General features: G+C 34.2%; 1 protein-coding gene across 3 annotated transcripts in view; it reads right to left on the reverse strand.

The window, feature by feature from the left end:
- Positions 1–23,122, reverse strand: part of LOC128872057 (slit homolog 3 protein) — a 375,401-nt gene that overhangs the window by 288,241 nt on the left and 64,038 nt on the right. For 2 of the 3 annotated variants that reach the window (XM_054114371.1, XM_054114369.1), the window contains exon 2: positions 21,400–21,507. The exons of the other annotated variant lie outside the window; for it this stretch is intronic. The gene's annotated coding sequence lies outside the window, so the exon portion shown is untranslated. The remainder of the gene's footprint in view (positions 1–21,399; positions 21,508–23,122) is intronic. 3 annotated transcript variants of the gene reach the window in all.

Raw genomic sequence — 23,122 nt, forward strand, 5'->3', positions numbered from 1 at the left:
ATAACCATCAAGGAGTAAAACAAAGCCAGAAACTAACCGTAATCAACTGAACTGGTTGCAAGAGGAAGCCTCTTGCACCATGATAGTGAAATCCTCGATGGGCCAGGGCCACGAGGTACAGCATATTTTCGAATCACCAGCCGTAGATTAAGTGCTAAATGGAATGGAAGCGAACGCCTTATTCTCCGAGGTTCTCTGGTATTCGAAACTCTCTCATGGTTGAGATACTTCTGAGACTTGGAATTGATAGTTCAAAATAAACGTTAAATCCGTTAGGAAGAAAAAGTAATTGGTGAGCATTGGATTTTTACATTGAAATTTTGTAATCTACTGAATACTAATTAACTTTTGTACTAAATATTTATATATAAAATAATCAGAAATACCTAAGAAATACCTGTACACAGATTGGGACAATAACTTTGTCTCACATTGAATATCTACATTATTTATAGCTCTGTGAAAAGAACTGTTCAAGTAAAAGTTGCACTGTTTTGAGGAAAACATATAGTGAAGGAACATAAATTTTGTCAAGATCATTATTTTATTAACCGGCTTCGAAAAACGAGGTTACTCAATTCGACGCGTATATATTTTTTTATTTGTGTTTTCCGATTACGCTGAGATGGCTTAACCAATCGAGATGAAACCTTTTCGATTTTGTAGAACAGGTCTCCCAGTTGGCCCCGTTATCAAGACATTTTGCGATTTGCCATTTTTTACCCGTTTTTTTGACAAGAAATCGAAACATTTTCTATTGCTTCTTACTTCGAGACAGATGGACCAATCGAATTGAAACTTCTTGCATCTGGTAGAGATAAAGGCATCACTGCCACTTGGTTCCATAAAAATACATTTAACCTTGTTTCCTTTTTTACCACTTTATATAACTTTTTATCACTAAAAAAGTACTATTTCACGTATGTTCGGCCTAAAATCGATGAAATCGATAATACTCCTCACATTTTGCTGCCGGGCAGGTTTTCGCGATGATCGCATTTGCAAAAATTTACGAATTTTTGTTATTGTTTATAACTATTGTTATTGTGACTCGGCGAGGAATTGACCGATCACGATGAAACTTTCCACATTTAATGGCAGTTGATTTCATGGCGTTCGAATTTGCAAAAAATGGACTTTCTATTAAATGTTTATAACTATTGTTATTGCAAAATTCCTATTGTTTGATGTAACTCGGTGAGGAATTTTCCGATCGCGATGAATTCGTTTACATTTAGTTACACATGTATTTCTAACAATCTCATGTGCAACAATATACATTTTGTTCATAACTATTGTTATCGTATGAAACCTTTTGGTTGTATATTGCTACTAAAAAGTGTGATATAAAATAATTTTTGAAAAAAAAAATATAACCGACGTCGAAAAACATTAAAACTGCACTAAAATGTATGAAATAATTTCTAGTTAATTTATATGAATACGCACCAGGTCTAGATACAATTACTTAAAAGTATGACAGTATGCAGTGAAAAGTATGAAATAATTTATATTTAAATTGCATTATTACTTAAGTTAGCTTTTGGTGGGGGCGGCAATATTGAATGTTGTTAATGTATACATGTATAGTGTCTACGTGGAAATACTCTCAGAGTGGGTTTGATCTATTTTTTGTGGCGAGAGGGTGGGGGGCAATATTGCATACAGTTAATGTGTATACTATCTACACGGAAATACTGTCTGAGTAGGCTTGGGATAGTATTTGATGGAGGTGGCGATATTAAATAGTGTTAATGTATATGATGTCTAAAGCGGATATAATAATAGCAATAATTTAAGACTCAATTTTTGGTTTCTCCGACAGAAAGTTAAACCAAGTTTCGTAATTTTGAATGTAGGTAATTTTAAATTTTGCGTCGCCTCCGGAAAGGTTGCATTGTACTCAATATGTTGTATTTAATAATTTAACCAAATTCATGAAGAACTGGTGAGTAATAATGCTGTTTAAATAGAAATTATTTCATACGTTTCACTGCATTTTCTCATACTTTTAAGCAATAATATCTAGAACATTATATGAGTATTCATATAAATTAACTAGAAATTATTTCATCCTTTTTAGTGGAGTTTTAATGTTTTTCGAAGTCGGTTATATATTTTGTTCAAAAAATTATTTTACAGGCAGGACGCTGAGGCCAGCCTCTCGCGGTTGAGCGCGCGCTACTTGGACGCTTAGATTGGACGGTGGTTTTCCGTGAATAATTAAAAAACGAAGCATTATCCGACATTTTTCCAAAGGAAATTGTAGTTCAGAATCGTCTCAGCTACACCCCATTTCTGGTTCTTACACTAATTCTGGGACTATTGTCGCTGCATATAACTCGAAACAACTCATCCCAAGATATCACAACTTTCCAACAACGATACATTTTTCGATATTAAAATACACAGAACGCTCGAATCGACATTCTACATGTGACAATCTACGCGTAGATAGTAGTTCATACTAGTATTCTTGTCGCGTGTAAACATTCCAGGAGGCTCTGATTTTGAGTCTGCCCGTTCCGTATATTCAGCATGGCGGCAGTTAGCCTCATTCCAGAGCTGCTTGAAATTACTAAACCGTGCGAAACGAGGGGATTCGTGCGCAGTATCGGATATACCGAGCCAGGTTTCTTTCCCGCCTAAAGGGAGGGATAAGAAACTGTCCATGAAACCGAGTGGCGAAATTGCCACTGAAACAGTACCAGTCTTTCCGCGCGCTTCTGTTTTATCGTACCAACCGAATAGGATTAAAGAGAGAACCTTATCTCTGGTCTTATAATTCGAATTCGAATGAAACGCATTCCCAATCTCGACTAGATGCAACTTTCCAATTGATGAAGGGGCTAGGATCACGAAGAACCTAAACCTTGGAAGATTATAAAGCACCTGGAGAGAAAATTGAACGAACCAGCTCTCCGTGGCGGAGAACAACGTCTTCGTGACATAGTTTCTAATTTGACGAGTTATTCTTCCACGACTGGATGGAATTAAAGAGCGGAGTTTCTAGAAATAATAAGTCGATCCTGTCACTGTAAGTCTCTGGGATTCGTCTGATAAATTAAGCGAGGATATCCAATAAATTGAATCTCAAATTAGCCAGAAAGGAAATTGTTTGTTTGCGAATTCTAGTGAGGTTGAAGTATCTCGTTGATTAGTCGTTACGTGAAGTGCAAATACATTGTGACGGTTTAAATTGACACAAAACAACATGTATATGTAGATTGACAGATAGTAAGACATAAATTGACAGACACGTGCTTTTCGTTGAAATTTACAGTTGTCCGATATTTTGACAATTTAAAAAACGCAAATACAATTATATTTGGTCAAAAATAAAATATGATCTAGAAGTTAAACAGGATGTCATCTTGGAGTGATCATATGTATGATATAGGATTGGCTGTCATGTTTGCTGTATTTCATTTGTCACTTTGTAACAAGTTTTATGAAAACACTTTCATGAGATATTTATTAACCATTAATAACACCATGTATACTCTACAATTTATTTTATTAGTATTTTGAATTAATGTTTATGTTAATGTAACGCATTTGTAGAGTTGTTTCTGGAGCTTTAAAGATTAATGCATTATTGCTGTTGATTTATAATACGATAGTAGTAATCATTGATTTTACTTTGAAACTTAGTTTTTGGAATTGTTTCTAGTATTTCAAAGATTAATTGTTGCACATCTAATTCAAACATAAATATTATACTGAACATTGTCTAAAAAGCCATAGTTTACTTTATATAAATATTTCCAACGCATAATGTTGTATTAAAATGTGGAATTCAAGAAAACACATGATTGCATTAAAATTATATTGTATATTAATTTCGACATTAATTGTTGTACATATAACTAAGTAGTAGACAGTCTAAGGAAGCATAGTGTATTCTATAATATTATAATAATATTATATTTCTATAATTTAATATTATTTTAATATTATAATATTATATTTTTATAATATAAAATATTTCAATTAATTTTATATATTATTATTATAAAATCATAATAGTCAATGATTCTCCATTTGAAACATACATTTTTTGAAACATTTATTATGTGAAGTTATTTCCCGGATTACGATGATTAACGCGGTTTGTAGACGTTTCTCGAATTTGTATTTCACTACGCCGAAAAACAATGATTAAATGCACCGTATGAAATTTTCACGCCGCCCAGAGAAAAGCGCAGTGAATTCGGATTGGCGGAGCGGTCGTACGAATTACATAAAAGAAAAATTTACGAACGCAACGCTTCTTGTATTTATGAACAACCGTGATATTCTATTTGCGTGATACGAGGGAATATTTTTCGAGGGAAATTTATATTTCGTACCACCGTATCGCGAAAAAGTTCACCAGTTGTGTCGCGCATTATTTAGAAGGGAAATAAAGAACAAATAATCCGTGCGAGATACTCTTGATCAAAGGAAAGAATTTTCGTAATTTGTAAAAAATTTTTGAAAGAAGCATTCAAAATTTTGGTTTTTAATCCATCAGAAACGAATGGTATGGAATACGTTCTGTTTTTTTTTATTTTAAATAAAAGTAAACATAATTATGCTCATAAGAGAATTTTGATATTAAAAAACAAAATTGTTAAGCCCCTTTTGGAAAATTCTTTAGAAGAATTAGTAAACCAATTCGTTCAATAAAATTATTATCCTTCGGTGTAGATTGTAATTAGTCAAATGTAAACAGTTACCATTTGTAATCTATATACATTGTAAGTAAGGCACTACACTGTGAAGCATAACTATAGTACCACTCATATTTTTGTACGTTTTGAAGTTTTGAGTAGCAATGAAAAGTTAAATTTATATTAATACATCTGAAGTTGCTTTTCATTTCATACAATTGATTTTATATATTTTATACCGACTAAAAAGTTCGAAACGCTTAAAAATATGAGCGATATTATAGTTACGCATCGGAGTGCAGAATGGTCTTTATAACGTTTTTATTCGGGACAGTAAGTAACGTTAATGTACCTTGCGGTCGTAAAAGTGTCTCCTTGTGTCTTATCCAATTAAAAATAAAGTATATCCACATTTGGAATAAAAAATATCGCAGAGAGAGCTCTAGTATTTTACTTTTCCAAAATTAGAATGTTCTGAATTTTTAAATAACAATTTTTTTCTCACAGCTGTATTTGAACGTTTAAATATACCGTGTATGTTTCTAAACTCGGTCATCTAAAATAATATTGTATAAGAATAATATTAAATAAAATTTTGTTTCCATATGATGTTTGTAGATAAATTAAAATTTTTTTTTTAGCCTTGTCTCCAGTTGGTGTTTATTTTGAGATTCAATGTTTCAGATGTAGGTAAAGATATGTCCAATTGTAATTTTGTTGATATTCGTCAAAAATTGTAAAATGTATAAGTCACTTCTTTACTAGTATATTTTTTAAGAAAGATAACATCAACCAGAAATGGATCAGAGATGGAATATTGATTGATTAATATGCAACCAGGTGGCACGAGGTGAATACACAGCTAAAATCGAATTCCCACGTTTTGCTATTCCTATTAATGGACGATACCTAACGTGCCACACGTTCCTCATTGGCATACGAATATGCCGTGGATGAACACCATTGGCAAAGATATCGAGGGACGAATATGGGATTCCAGCGCTATTGTGATGCTCAATGGACGATATTACGACACGACTGCAATATGAAATGAAAAGCACCGCTTAATAAATAAAGAAGAAGGCCAGGACAATTCGCTCGTGCACCCTTTGTGCTTGTGAAAATTGTCTATTGAATAGTTCAAATAGAGAAAAACGTTGAAAGAGACCGATTGTGCATTAGGCAGAGAAATCCCGCTGCCACGACTCTCCAGAATTGATCTAATAATCCATTCCAAAAGGCACCCATCGACTCTGAAAGGGTCTGAGATATAGGTTTTGACAAACAGAATTCTAAATTTTCCTGTCAACTCTTTGTCATTTTGACTGGAAAATCGTGATATGGCTGCTCTAATAGGTTCTGCCTGGTCCTAAATTTATTTTAGATAAGTACAGGCGATGCGAATTCCCTCTTTTATATTTTCGAATTTTCTAATTAATATACAAGCCCCTTAGAAGTTACATTAGTCGACTGCATAAATGACAAATAAAAAAATGAATAAATAAAATAATAAAGTGAAGAAATAAATTTGTTAAAAAATCATAATCGGCGCGCTTTTGACCATCTTGGCGATAAATCGAAGATGTCGATGCGCCTTTGTTTCTACGTCGACAAGATGCGACGTGTCACATGCAAACAAAATAAAATGAATAAAATATCATTAGAAGATAAATAACACAATGACGCTCTTGTCTATATACATTATTTATTACATCCTAACGTGTCAGTGATTAGTGAAACGCTTGTACCTAGCCACAGTTCAGTAATTCCATGCAGGTAAAGCGATTCAAAAGTTTGACCGATATTTCGACATTAATATGTACGAAATTCCATGGCCCGTTTAATAGTATAACTCCAAATTTAATTGTAGCACAGAGCGAATTCAACTGTACTCGTTTAAGTATGCTCCAATTTAAACTAGTAACATCGTTAAATGCAATTGAGTTCTGAAGTTCATATTGAAGGTCTTTTAACGGATAAATGGAATTAGACTATAGTCGCTCTACAATTAATTCAAGGGAAAAATACACAGCTCCCACGAGCAATTTACATTTACAAGAAATTATCCTGGTCGATCTTTTTAACGAATACTTTACTGACTTTAAGACGTACAACCATCTCTTTTACGAAATTATGATCTGTTTATTGATTGAAAATACTTTTGTACGTATTATTAGTCACTGCTTATAAATCACACTTCATAAGTCACTCTTTAGAAGTCACAGTTTATAAATCGCAAATCATAAGCCACTGTTTATATTATAAATCATAGTTTATAAATCACACTTTATAATTTATATTTTTATGACTTATGTATTCACACGTGTTTTTGATCGAATTTATTATTCTGCAAATTATTATTCACAGTTTATACACACATTTTTGTGATTTACAAACAAATGCATTTAATACACAAAAAATGCAAGTCCTTCGAAGACAAAGAAAACTTTTTGAAGCACTCGTCAATTTAATGTCTGGAATTAAGAGTTAAATGAATCGTTTAAGACAATTTGTCAAGGACCATTCATTTCCTCGACGTCTGTTCAGCAATTCCAACCATTCAGGTACCTTATTGTTCTTCCAGCTCGTGTCTGGTGGATTTATCAGCCGTCCAGACTTTTCCACGTGTGCGTATACTTCGGAGCGTAGTCTGATCGAAAACTTTAAATCTGGACTGGCACGACACACCCACCAGGAAGTTAGGTAGTTTGCGAAGGGAAACGAGAGGTGTCGACTTGACTTTCGCGGAGTAACACACTTGAAAATTGCTTCCTTGATTCCATTTTGCAGCAAAATGCACAAACTTGGCGCACTTGGTCGACTCAAATGCTCCGAGAAGTCTTCCGGAAAGTGTTCCTACTTCAATAGTGTAATACAGGGTGCTCGAAAAATTCGTAGACAAGAATTGTTGACAATAGAAATTTTATTGCAAGTTCAACGTTAATGTTATATTTTCATAATAAATAGTTATTAAACCAAATAAATTAATAATTAGTAATTTAAAATTAGATCTTTATTTAATATAAAAGTTGAAAAATATTAAAAATTGTATTGAAGGATTGAAATATTTAAAATATATAAATTTGATGAATGTATTAATTTACTTTGAAATATATATGATAAAAATACTTTGACTATAGACATTTTTACAATTAACTAAAGCATCGCTGAAATTAGGAAACAATGAAACAGTAGTTGTCATACAAATTGGATCACCTCAAGGAACCTCACGTGCAAGTGGAACCAAGAACACTATTAATACAATTACACCTTCATTACGAACGCCTCAAATATTACGCAAAAATTTAATTTGCCAAATCTGTCTGACTACACAATTTTAACACTGTTATATACGCAATGCAAAGATACATATCTACATGTGTACTCGTTCACGTCTATGCCGCAGCTGGGGACTCAGAACAACATAATTCCTCATGCATCAATGTAATGGGTACGCAAAGTTCTGTTTGGAATAGAACCACGTTTCCCCCGTAATGTGGTCAGCAAACAATAGCGCGACAAAGCATCGACCCTGCAGGCTGAAACGTGTAACAGAGATTCCTACAAAATTCACGGTGCTATTACTTCGGGTGACAGCCTCTCAGAATCCTCCCATTCGACGCAATTATAATTAGCTCCGGGGCTACGAACCCCCGCGTCGAATCGATAGAGATTTCTCTATAAAGGCCAGGAAGGAGCCCCTCTTTGAAATCACTTGTAATATTTCATCGATTACACTTTATTTTATTGCATTTTATTTTCTTGGTACTCGAATTATTAAAATGTTATTATACAGGGTGTCTACGTATAAGTCCGGACATACGCAGGATATCAATTCTACAACAAATTTCCAATAAAAAATTACTCTTAGATATTTTCTTTGTGTCGCCTTATTCTCGAGCATTTTCACTTTTAATTTTTTTTCGGTGTTTTCGACTTGACACTCTTTAAACGGCCATAACTCCACTAAATTACAGTGCAAACTTAAAAATCAGTACATCATTCGAAAGAGCGTTAAATTTTCCATCTCTTTGATGCCAAACCAAAATTTATTACGTAGGTTTCATAAGTGAAAAATTAGGTCAAACTTTACATTGTGACAATTTTTAAAAATTTGACTTTTTCTCTATCCGTTATTCGGTTTTAAATATATAGTTTTTTGGCGGGCATTCCTCGGGAAAAACTTCCTCGAAGTCTCAGCTTTTGAATGGTATTGTCAAAAAAAATTGTGCGGTGATATTTTAGGGAGAAAATGACGTTTAAATGCAGACAAGCGTTCAAAATTCCCGCCTCCTAAATCAAAACTTATCGGTTCTTCTGCGCTGAAAACATTGATTTTTTGCTTTGTGAAATCGATCGTGTTGCAATCTCCATATCATTTATCGGTACACCGAGGTTGATTTTTATTAAATAGTCTCTAAAAACGAAGATTTTATCGATACGTGTTCAAAAACAATTATTCTTCACCTTGCACTCAGGCTCTACATATGGGTGGCAGAGGCTTAAAGTGTCAAAGAATCAGTTTTTTTCCTAATTGGGGAGGCTCGGTATATATATATATAGAATATAGTAGTATTGATATTATCCATAATATGTATATATTATCAAGGAGACAGGTGGTGACAGCATGATCTGTACCGTGGGACCCAGCGAAAATCGACACTTTCCCCGAGTGAGCCCCTTATGTGCATCACCCTTGAGTTTTTCAAGTTTAGGACAATAACGGCTATTGAGGACGAAAACGAACGAAATTCTAAAGGTCTCATCGACGACCGTGACTAAACTGATGTTTGCGGCAATATCAGTACGACTCTCAAAAGTAGCCTTGTTTCGCGAGTACGTCCCAAACTTTCGTTGGCCTTCCCGTTATTGTACCTACGCGTCGGACGGAACATTCAGAGTATGCATAAACAAACCCACGAATCGAAGAACTGCCTGAAAACCGTGATAAAGTGTTAATCGTGTGCAATGAAAGAAAGAAGGTAATAGAATAGTCTATTTATCGTTTCCGATAGTCGATGATTCATCTCTAGAGCCGTGGAGTCTAAATGAAAAATTCCAATAACGCATTCGAGTCGTCGTGGTTCCTAAGGGTGCAATACGCTTCAGCACCAGAGGTGCAAAGTTATTCCAGTCGCGTGTGTTGTTCTTGCTTTCCGGGATGCCACGATCTATAGCTACATGCAGGGTTCTAGAAAATGGGACACTCTATGGGTTTCTCCTACGAGGGGATACAAACAATTGATACAGAGAAATTGACTGAATACTAGTGAGAAGGCTTACAGTTTCAAACTCTTTTTTTATTTTGCGCAATATGCATTTAGAGTAATTGTTTCTTAAATTGGAACATGCATATTTTTTCATATAATGTATACAAATTACATTTTTATAAATTATGATATATTTATATAAGTTATATTTATTTTATGTATAATATTATATATTTATATAAATTATATAAATAATTTTGATTAAAGACGTGTATTATGATGTGACGTTACATTCGTGTTTTTCTGATATTGCTTGTATAAGGAGTTTCTTTGTACCCAGCTAGCGAGGAAAGTATTTAAACTACACTTCAAATGTGGCCTTCAGACTGTTTACTTCGGTGTTCGGACTGTTGCCTTACTTTTAAGGTAAGTGTTAGTGGATTCTTCTCGATGAAAATGTACATTACATTAATTAAACTATCGATTGATATCAACTGTTTAAATACATGACAGATCGATACAACATTAACAAATAATATAACTGTGTATTAATATAACACTATTTCTGAAGAGAATGGAAACAAGGGATGATCCATAATATCACATCATAATTAACTGCTGTCAATGAATATTATCGCAATATCACTTAATATTATTATAACATGCAACTATAATGTGCATTAAATATATATAATAATAATCATATAAATAATATATGAAATATATACATATAAATATGTATGTATGTATATAAAATTATGTATATATTAATTTCAATATAATAAAAATCAAGGCATTATATTATCTGTATATTATTATAACATCATATCTGAAAAGGACCACGATATATGGTCGAAACGATCACGTTACAATTAATTGCTATCAATAAAAAAAACCAATGTACTTCAAGTGAATCAACCTCGTGATAATAACGCGCGATTATCGTTCATTTAAACGTAATTGAGGAGTGTGTATCAATAAGGAGGCAATTCCATTTTTTTCAAATTTCTGGGAAATTAAAAAACGTTGTAAAATTCAGTTTTTTGAAATTTTCCTTCTTTTTCTTTTTCATATCATAGCATAGGTATCTAATTATGAAATTATGGAGTTTCGGATTCCATCCTTTCTTTTGAGAGTGGTGGGGGAGGATCAATTGTTGGAGCTGCCTTTTTATTGCGCCCTGTTCTAAAAGAACACCTGAACTTTAAGGGATTTTTCGAATGGAGAAAATAAAATTTTCTTTTAAACACATGTTTATTTTATTCTTAAAACATTTGGTAATACAAACAAAAAACGCAGAATAAAAAAAATCGTAAAATTAGTATAAAATTCATTCTTCTCGTGCTCTGTCTCCGACAAATCGACATCATCAATTTTTCTAGTAACCTGAGCTATCTCCTTATTGCACCAGGAAAAAAAGGAATTTTTTAAATCCGTGATTATGTTCTAACCTCAAAACCATAAAAAAAATGGAGCTGCCTCCTTTTTGCAGCATACCCCTCAATTGTAGAACGTTACATTTCTTGAATTATACAACAGGGAGTCACTGAAGCCGCTCCCAAAATGTAGGATGGAAAATATTTTATTTTCTACTCTCGTGAGCCAGGTTAATTGTCGATCAAAGATCTGCGAGCACGGAACCGGCGATTAAAGCGGCGTGAATGGACGATTACGTACGAGAACGATGGAATCGATAAAATTTCTCGTGCCTCTAACGAGCGCAATTATCTACGAACGTCCTGGAATCGAAATATCGATTACATCTGTAAGTAAAAGCTGCGGGTCATGCTTTGGAACGTCTTTCTCGTCGTGTCTCTTAATCGCCCAAGCACACTCGAGTCGAGTGGTTTTGAAACAACGATGGAAGAAAGTGCACAAGTCTCAAAGAAAAGCAGCGACAAACGATCTTAGAAGCAGGAACGAGCGATTGCAGAATTTTTTTCTTCGCAACGTTCCTGCGAAAAGGTCCCATGACATCCCAATATCGCCAAATGGCGGTTTCATTTAATCTGGGCAAGTTTCCAACGACCACATCTCTCAATTGAATAGCGAATGCGTATGCTCCCTTGCGCCTTGAGCAAAGTATCATATTACCAAAAATTGGCTATGGAAATGTGTCGAAATTCGAGGGTATAAATGTTGTATCTGCCTTCTAAAGCTGTAATTTTAATAGTAATCATGAAAATGTTGTATGGTTGTATCTGCAGCGCCAATGAGCAGATGACAGGCTTTTGTTTGGCGCGTCTTGCGGAGTATGGTTTCTTGCACGTCATACACAGAAAGTGTTCCGTATATGTTGCTAATATAATAACTAATATGTGTAATGTTCTATATATATATTTATATATATGTTCCTAATATAATAACCAACAAATATAATGTTATACATGTACTCTTAATAAAATAACCAACAAAATGTAAAACAAAGAGTTTTCTAGAAGGAGCTTTTGGATTTTATTTTTTAATTATACGTAGAGGGATAATACATATTTTTGTTGGCTCGAATTTAAAATGTCAAAATTTGATCAAAATCTTTTTAGTACACCTCAAAATTGTCGCTACTACCAACATTTTTGTTCCGCAAATGCAATCAATGTGGTGAGATATTCAAATTAATTATTCTCTTTGAAAAATATTATAATGGACATCATATTGGTGTCAGTTGTAGTATGTCTTGATACTTCATACCATGTTTATCGAAATTGATCTCTGTACTCTTTCCATGATATTTTGTATCGAGTAATACATATTTGATATCGATGTCGCGTATTGATGTCCTGTATTCTCAGATCTGAAGATTGTCCGTTTCGATTACTCGAAACAATTATTTCTCGATCGTGTTCACCTCTAACGACCTTATTTATGGATGTTCATAGTAAACCTAGATATAGTGGTACCAAGCATATTTCCTGGAGAGAATCGCGTGTAAGGTTCGTAGAATGCACGTTTACAGGGTGAATCTAAAAACTAGAACAAACTATATCCTGAGGGATCTTTCTAATGTGACGACTGAAAAATTAAACATGCTCTAGGGATTTTTTTCGAAGTCCATGAAATAAAGATCGATTTTAACATTTTTTTCTACTATTAATACAGTTCAGAGAGGGTATACAAATATTTTTGTACGAGCTTTATAAAATTTATTTATCGATAATAATTTATTGCCAATCGGAATCGATATCGACAGGAGCTACTCTAACGATAATGTAAACAGTACTTTAATGAAAATGAATAATTAATGATTCTTCTTGATAATTCTTGTAGTTATCTTCGTTTGTACCAGACATGCGTTTCCAAATTTCTCTGCAGTGTTTAGAACAAATTTTATACAAAATAGGAGCTAAAACAGTATATAATTAATTTACGTAGCGTAAATAAAATATTACAAAATGCGAGGAAGAAGGTAACCACATTAAAAATACCTTCTAAAGCTGTAATTTTAATAGTAATATATTTAATAATTAGTAATATTATATATGAATATGCAGTATCTCCATGTGTGCCGGTTTAGTAGTTTGGATGACGAGAGGAGTCAGTCATAATAAAGCTATGGAAATGCCCACACACGGGGTTGTTCATTACAAGATTACATATACAAAAAGAAATATTATATTTGTAATAGTCATAGTACTCATGTTTCTAATTTTATGTTGTGAGGCTTGTTTCTAAGTAGAAAAGTCTATTATTGGTCAGACAGTCTGGTAATAAGAATCTTTAATTGCTGATCCATATTCAAAGTAACAAAATTGAGTACATTACTTTCAGCTAGGAAGTCATTTGCAATTCAATATTAAGTGAATTAATTATATCAATATTAATAAAACTACTTTCTTAAATTAAATTGTCACATACGGACTGAATATAATTCAAACCTAATGCCAAACATAGAAAAATTCTGTTTTCAGTTCCAAAAAGGGGAAGTTAAAATAGGACTATAATTGAAAAAATGGTTATATGTTTGAAAATAAATTTTTCGTTATAGTTTGTTACTTTTTGTAACCTAACAATGGTTACAATGTATCTATAACTTTCTCCTTAAAAACTGTTCGAAAACTAAGCAACTATTTTACATATGAGTATGAACACTTGCTGTGTTAAACTGTATTTATAATAAGTATGTGAGTTTTATATTCATTCTCATACCTAATATACTCTGAAATTTTCCGATCAATGCCCGCTTCCTATATTCCTATGTCCGTGGTATCATTCTTGTTAGAACGGCCGACATCTGTCGTTCGGTGTGTCATTAGGATTGCTCCCATCTAACACCGACCAGACACGTCACAGTCCCATTCGTTTTTGTTACAGTATCAAGCACGTGTAGCTCACGAAACGGTTGGAAGGGTGGAACCACTATTTTCGATTCTCGTGTGTATCATTATTTTCGTCCTTCTTACAATAAAGTTTATTATTATAACCTGTTATATTCACTGCCCTCGCTTATATCTAACAATTCTTTATTTTATAAATTTCTAAAGTATACTTCATTTCTCGACCGTCATAGCAGAAAGTAAATCTCTAATAGATCAATATTCTGTTCATGCAACAGTTCAAGTACATAACAATTTAGTTTATCTAACAATGCAAGGGATTATTGTATATATTGCACTCGTTTTGCAAATAAAAAGATGCATCGAAGTCTCGCCAGGAATTGTCGGAAACATCCAGGCCCAAATACATGATTGAACGCGCTAAAACCGAAGCCATTACTCATTCAACAATCGCATAAATCATTGAAATTATAATTCAGCCACGCGTTGTTCACTTTGCATACTAATCAATTCGCGAACGTATACCAGCCGTAAAAACAATTTCACGTTTAAAGGGTAAAATAAAAACTGGTACAATAGAGAGGATGTTAAACGTTTCTCTCAAATCACGAACGCAACGGATTGCGCGCGTTGTTTTATTCGCGGCGAGTGCAATTCTAGTGGGACACTTTTAAAGAAAATTGAACTAGATTCGGGTACACGTGAGATTGAAAGGTATACGCCCGCCCTCAAGCTACCTCCTACGGCTAAATAAAATTTTAATTCGCCTCGTCGCGCACGACTTTCCTTTCCCGTCGAACCCACGACAACAAAGTAAAATTAATATTGCCAGGACGAATTTTCGAACCGTCGGAGCCGACATTTTTGATCTTGGGCACAATGTACGGGGACAAATTTAACTGCGGACCAGGGATCCTATTTTTTGACCTCGGCGAAGACGAGAAGTCGTTAAACAATAATGCCACGGATATGGGTCGACCGGCTGATCGATAAACCGACCGTGCATTTACCATGGATAGCTACTAGAAGCTTCAAATAATGGATACGTACTGCTGTGCAATATCTTGGATCAAACATGATGGGAATAATTCCGTCTGGCGCCTTCTAAACGCGCTAAAATAACCGAGCGACTTTGAGGCCATAGTCTTTCGCTTTAATCGGTTACAATACAATCCAAAAAGAGCAGACGCTTATAATTTTGTCAATTAAAAATTGTTTTAAATAGATTGTTATAGAAATATTTTAAATGCCTCGAGCAACAAAAACTTCAGAATTAGCATAGGAAGAAAAGACTCTTTACATTACTGTTACATTCAGATGGAACAAATATATACTTATAATTGCGAATGGAACATGACAGCTGAATGAAAAGCTAATGGTTCGAAAGACAAACATGTTCCATCGAAATTATGTATGGTTTCTATATAATTCAGGCATTTCTAAGTTCAGAAATTCAATTCACAACGGTTAAACCCGGTCGGAATGTCAGCTTTATTTTTGCATTTAAGAATGAATTTATTTAGTGGAAGCAGGTCTGGGTTTCTAGAATTCATAGCGGAAATGTTGAAAGTATAGTTGAGTTAGCAATTATTGTACGATTATTTCTCCAAATTTTGATTAACCCTTTGACTGCGGGACGATTTTTACTAGAAATTTTAAGAATCGTAGAGGTGTGAATTTAAAGAAAATATCAACTTATCGGGAATGATAAAACGAAACTTTTTTATATTTACACTTTATTCATACAACGTTTAATTGAAAAATTAAAATTACAAACTTCAAAGCCCTTGTTTCTAAGATCTCGTAGTGATCTGATCCCGTTGATGTTGTCTTAATGAAAAAAAAACACCTTATACAGAATGACAAAACGAAACTTTTTTATGTTTACAGTTTATTCATACCAAGTTTAGTTTCAGAGATAAAAATTGAAAACTTAGAAGACCTTCCTGAAATTCAATTTTTGCGACGAACCTGTAAGTTTCCAATTTTTAACTCTGAAACTAAACTTGGTATGAATAAACTGTAAACATAAAAAAGTTTTGTCTCATCATACACTATATACTGATATTTCAAAAAATTGATTCAACACATACAAACAATTTCACTAACCCCATTTCTCGCGTGCGTATTTATACACCCTTCAGTTAAAGGGTTAATTGAGAAGCATAAATGGTTTTCATCGACAGTCGATATCTGTACCTTGGAGGGAAGCTATGTTAAGAGGTAAATATTTGAAATTTGACATGAATTCGCGATGATGACTCTATTGATGTTCATCCTTTCAATACATTGCAATGCTACTCCTCAGAAGCTGTAGCTATATTTAATTGTAGCTACAGTACGGATTTAGCAATCCCGAGGTACCCGAGCTATAGGAGTGCCAGTAGGGTCCAATAAATTATTCGCACTCTTAAGGGGAAAATTATGAAGAAAGGTATCTAAGAAAATACAAATTAATGTAAAGCAAGAATTAAATGGATGTAAAACATGAACAAATGCTAGACTGGTACATTAGGTGTTATAATCAAGCTATAGAACTTCGCACTTTTATAGATACAACTCACACACTTTGATGTTCCTGTTCAATTTTATTTTATTTAAAACATTGAATAACATATTCAAATCTTGGCTTGTGGATTTTGAACAAAATTGCATGAGAATATAATTGTATAATTATATAATAAGAAGAATTCTACATACGAAGTGGTTGTCAATGAATAAACAAATAGTTTGCATAGACCTCGTTAAAGATACAATTTGAAATCGAAATCCGTTATTCAGGATTAATCTTTTAAAGCTGACCCAATTCACGTTGAATTCGTAATTCTTTAAATATGCATTGAATTTCTAATATTTTGACTTAATATGGTTTGCTCCCGAGGTACAGATACGTTAATTTTTAATACCCTTAATTTTATTAATAGAATTACACGTATTATCGTATTCACTGTCACGTCTTAAAATAGAAAACCAGGAAGATAGAAATCTAACCAAGGAAGTGGTAAAAATACCATACATGTCTCCTTATTTTCAAACTATCATATTTCACGTACACCAATGCATACGGAGTGTTCATTAAAATACCAGCATAATATTTTTAATAATAAGTATTATAATTTAATAGTACGTATTAGAGAAAAAATAATAGAGGAAAAAGTTTGGTAGTCTCCTACGACCAACATACTGGCGTATATCAATTGTTTATATTTGCAATATATTTGGAGAAACGGTGACCACTAATTTTTTAAATAAAATATTGTCTATTTGTTTAATGTTAAGGTCCTGTAAAGTCAGGAGCAAAAGAAATAATTCGACTATTTCGTTCGACAATATATTTACTAGAATCTATTTATTTAGAAGAAAAACGCTGGCTAATATTTCCGTGAACACATGCAATTGAAAAATCTCAGTATGGTGTTGAAAAATCCATTTACCGTGGCACTAAAACAGTGGGAGCCAATATCGGCAACTGTCGAGTAGTAAAATAATACTACCAGCCATCGCGCGATTCGATAATAGTTATTCTTGAACCGTAACACGTGACGTCGACGATCCCAGGAGAAGGAAAATTCGATATTAGTAAACCTCAACTTGTCGAACTCGACGCCAATGAATTTAAACTCGCCGAATTCAATATCGAGACAGTGAATTCACGGGTCTCGAAAACGACAAATATAAAGATCCATAAAACACGATACGAGATCTACACTCGTAGAATTTTATAGTGACGATTATGTGGGGCACAAGTAGCGACAATGCTGGATTTGAGCAATAAGGTTCCTGACGAAATGGAGATTATTATATAAACCTCCATGGACTCGCCAAACCCAAATTCCTATCCTGCACTTAAGGAAGTAATCTAGTCTAGAACTTTCAAAAAATCGATGTTTTTTGCAGTTTCTCAAAGTTTAGATGTTTAAAATTGATCTGCCAAAGGATTTTGTTGAATTCGAATAATTAACGAAGTTAGGGATGTCTAAAGAGAACAGTGTCGACAACGACGTTATCATCTCCAGTTTATTTGGATACTCCATTTTAAATTTCTATGTAGAGTTTACTACAATTTTTTCGTTGGTAATGTGTAAAATGTGCAAAAGTAACATTCATTTTCAACAAGCAAGTAAGCGAGGATTAATTTTAATCGTAATCGTAAGTATACGTGTTTAGAATGAAAATCTTTAAATGCGATTTCCTCGTAACCATATTTTTTGAAATGGTTGCCATGATATCTCGAGTTCTAGTTGACCGAATCACTTCCAATTTGGAGTGAATCTTTAGTACATGTGCCTTTATCGTCCGAACCACGGGTTTTTAAATTTGATTATTCTAAACCTTTTTTTTTTAATATACAAAAAACAAGAAGAATATACGAAAATCGATATTCAAACTTTGAAGTGCTGCCATTTTTTGAATTCCCAATATTTCACAATTATTCTGATTCAGGCCATAGAGACACTAATATTAATGAAGATGTTTCGTAATTTTATCATTTCAGATAAGCAGAACGCCTGGAATCGTAGCAGCTACGTTTTTTTCAGAACGGACTGTACAAAATCACTTGTACTTTGTTTAATTTTAATTATTTTTAACTGAAAAAATTATGTATGTTCTTAAAATGTGAATAAATATATGTGCAAAACCCTTTATAAAAATTTCTTACTTTAAAAAACCAAATCCTGAAAAAGAACGAAAAATTCAACATTTTTAAATTTAAGATTCAAATGTCTCTTTGAACATCTATGTATTTAAAACAAAGCGTAATTTCACAGTCAAAGTATCGAACTTGATATACAAATTTGTTTGTTGAAATATATTTCAAAGCAACCAAGATATAGCGAATATCCAGAAGTGTAGGGGATGTTGGTCTGTGGGAATGAATTTGGAAACAGGTTCTAAGGGAAAAGGAAATGGTTTATTTATTAACCAATTTTACTGATTAGTTTCCTGGGAAAGGAATAGGAATTACAGGGTTTTGGAAACAAGCCCTTCGGCTCAACTTTATAATAACTGAAATTTACAATAACAGAAAAGTATATCGCGTCGAGACGTCCGGGTGACTCTACCGCCCATTCCCTGGGAGGGGACTGGCGGTAATTCCAGCCGTTCTCTCCGTTCCAGGGCGGCCAGGCAAGAACTCCCTTACTCTCCTCTTTTACAGGCGACCGGCGGTAATTCCAGCCGTTCTCTCCTGATTCTCGAATAATCAGAAAACGATCCCCACTCTCCTTCCTCCGATAGGCGACCGGTGGTAAATCCGACCGTTTTCTCCATCTCAAAGGGGAAAAGCAGAAACGCTCCCTGAGCATTCTCGGGCGTCCGGGTGACTCCACTGTCCTCTCCCTGGAAGGCGACCGGCGGTAGATCCTGCCGTTCTCTCCGTCCCAGGGCTGCCAGGAAGAGTCCCCGTACTCTCCCGTTAATCAGGCGATCGGCAGTAATTCCAGCCGTTCTCTCCTGAGCTGCTAAAGGCGTCCGAAAGCTAGGCTTCGTACTCTCCTTACTCATTAGGCGACCGTGGTAATTACCTCGTTCTCTCCTAAGAATGCAGCAAAGAATGCCGCGTCCGCTACCGCGAGAACGATTCTTATACCCGATCGTTGCTAACAGACCGCGGTCAATCAACAAGCCGCGTTACTACGCGAGCGCGTTCGCGAACGTTCCCCGCTCGGCGACCCCGCTCGCCAACCGATGATCGAGAAATGTTGGTCGTGATTTTCTGGTATTGTTACAGGAGCGTTATTTCTTTTTGATATATACTACTTACGGGATATTTTCATTTTTAAATAAAGATCGAGGCAGGGCGAAAAATATACCTGTCACTTCCAGCACGTATCTATTAATTCTGGAACGGTGTCATTCAAACATCTATAACTTCGTTACTTTTGCGAATATCAATATTAGAACTCTCGCCTAAAACACGTACAATGCGATACACGGGTACACGTGTCACGTGTATCCGGTTTAAACCTTTACGAGACACGGATATCAGAAAATACCTGTGTTAATTACACGCATGTAATTAATAAATCCATATTTTTTTTGCAATTTATTGACTGTAAAAAATAATTCAGAATATTTATAACCGTAGAATACACGTGTATCCGTATAATATGGACAAGGGTATTCTCAACATGGATTTCTACATGATTTTATGTGGTACACATGAAACCCGTGTATACGCATACACGCATGGGGACTCTAATCAATATATCCTTTTGCAGATACATTTTTGAAGATATATACTTTAAGAAAATAAAATTTTTTAAAAGTCGATTTTTTCAATGTTAAAAATAAAGAACATCTTATTTGTGACATACTAAACAAATTATTGTGTTAAAAGATGACAGCACCTGTTGAATTATTTTTCGAGAAAAATATGCTACTTTATCGAGAAGAAAACCACTAGCAGTTTTTCGGTAAAACTAGTGTCATTTTGCTGAAAATAAAAATTTTGAAATATCCTTCGTCCTTCCTTCCACCCTTAAGAGGTATTATCTGTCACGTTTGTTTGTAATCACTAGACTGCGGACCTTTATGCATTTATAGAAAATTTGAATGTGCAAGAAACTACAAAATGCAAAGAATATGCAAGAATATAAAAAAGATTGAAAGTAAAGTTCATGTTATAATATTTGCAGAATAAAATAAATTCCTATTTAGGTTCAATTTTTATAGGGACGTTCGCGAATATTTTATTTTGCATAAAGATCCGCAGTGTAGTAATCACATGTATTTTCATTTAAAATAGAAAAAATCTGTATTATTCAATACTGCCCCTTTTGCAAATCCCTTAGTTAACATTCTACGGTTCTATCAATTTTCGATACAGCTTCACCCTAAATATTACTGTATGCAAGACAAGATATACTGTGTTTTCTTGCTAATGCGGCAGCACAATATTAATATTTATGTATCGTGTCGATATAGATTCAGTGTATAATCCACCTCAGCTTCGGAGTGCCGTTGATAAAGCACCGATCGTTAATCCGATCAGATAACGTTAACATGATCATTAATTTGTAGCTAATCTCTCTTTCTTCGTGTTAACGTAACAAATTGCGCCCAGATTTAAACAGAATTGCTTCGATTAGTTTTCGTCGTTTAGAAACAGGAGTGTCCTCCATAACTCCGATACAATTCATCATGCATAATTAATATCATCCACAGAACTATCACATGTTTGCCTTAATATAAATCATGAAACAGGTGTGAAAAAAAAGAATACACAGGACGTTGAGAATGCAATTGCACGGTGGTACTTACTGATGATGAAGGTACTGATGTCTAGAATGACTTTGCGTATGAGGTGACGTATGAGAATATAAGATGTGTCCAGTGATTAGTTGAATGCAGATGAAGTCGACGAAACACCTAAACAAATAAAGGGTTATCGATTAAGATGGATTTTGATACAGGTTTATATATTATAATAAATGTATATTATAGTATACACTCTGTCCCATAAATTCGTAACCTTCCAAATAAATTTTTCATTATAAACACATACACGTATAAAGTTTATTCATATACATATTTGTAACGAAACATTAATTTGAAAACATTAAATCTATCATTTAATTCAGACAAATTTCTTCAATAGACACAGAGGGTATGCATATTTATAAGACTGACTGTGTATAATTAGGGATTACATAAAAAATATTTAAAAATATATTCTGGAACATAATCACTGTATATACAGGGTGTTCCAGAAATATTGGAGGTCCTCGAAAGGGGTGGTTCGGGGGGTAATTTGAAACAATTTTTTCCTTACACGGCCGCTCTGATTGGTCGGGGTTTTCAAGGACCTTCAACATTTTTCGGGCACCCTGTATATTTGTATATATTTATTATTTGTAAATATTGTTTGGAAAGAAACGCGTTAAGTGGAAATCCATCATCTCTATCTCTAAAGCTCTAACCCTAAAGCTTCCGTTCATTTCAACTCCAAAACACTGTGTTTGTTCTTGAACAGTCCATTTAGCCGTTTCGGCGTTAGGCTAGTCGACAGTGAAATTGTGCGTTAAAACGTTTATGTCAGGTGGAAAGCACGATGTAGAGTTTATAGTCGCCATGGAAGAACGATCGATTGCGTTGAGCTTTCGAACGCTCGATCAAAGATGCATAAAAGAAGTTTATAAAGTCGGTGTTATCGGCAGCTATTTCACGGGCATAAATGAGGCAATCTTCGTCGCTGTCGGACAAGACTCGCTACTGATCAGTTTTCTTTAGAATAGAATATTATCGAATTTATCATAAATTGTGATCAATTTCGTACGTACTACCCTCCTGTTCAAATTTATTTTCGTTCAAAAGTAATCATATAAAGTAATATATACTATATTTAACAATGTAATCGAAGGGGGTAGTATGATTTACGGTATTGGAAGTTATAAATTTTTATAGGATTACCAAAGAAAGAATTTGTCATTGACATTGTCTGTTTGTAGTTGTTGGGATGAAAATATATACATCTTTCTATTCCCTAGTTGTTGCATGAAAATTTAAATTTGAATTTGAATTCTGGAATGAACTATTTCGTGTGGACTGATGTATAGTCAATTAAATTATTACAGGTACCAAAGAAAAACAGGTTTTTCGTGGAATACTAATCGATGAAAAATATTTATGTAACACATATCATTGAATAATTATTCAGTATACAATTGTAGAAGTCTTATTCGAGAAGTAAAGTGGACACGGTATAAACTCTCCGTTGAAACAGGTAAAACGCCAATTTATTTATAAAGTAGCAAGATCTACAACGATTGATGTTCTCTCAGATCGCTCGTGCGTCTTCGAGTTCTACAAATCGAAATCTGATTCCGCTTCGCCGAGTGACAATCAAAGATACCTCGCACCACCACTCCTCACCCCAGGTGCCACCCTCGTCGAGTTCAAGAGGCGCGCTCATTGGCCCTGGTTTTGGGACCAAGGCCCAATCAGGGCGCTCCTGCTCTCTCGCGCACCCCAGTCGCCGCGCCCC

The sequence above is a fragment of the Hylaeus volcanicus genome, chromosome 2, assembly GCF_026283585.1.
Source record: "Hylaeus volcanicus isolate JK05 chromosome 2, UHH_iyHylVolc1.0_haploid, whole genome shotgun sequence".
Classification (NCBI taxonomy): domain Eukaryota; kingdom Metazoa; phylum Arthropoda; class Insecta; order Hymenoptera; family Colletidae; genus Hylaeus; species Hylaeus volcanicus.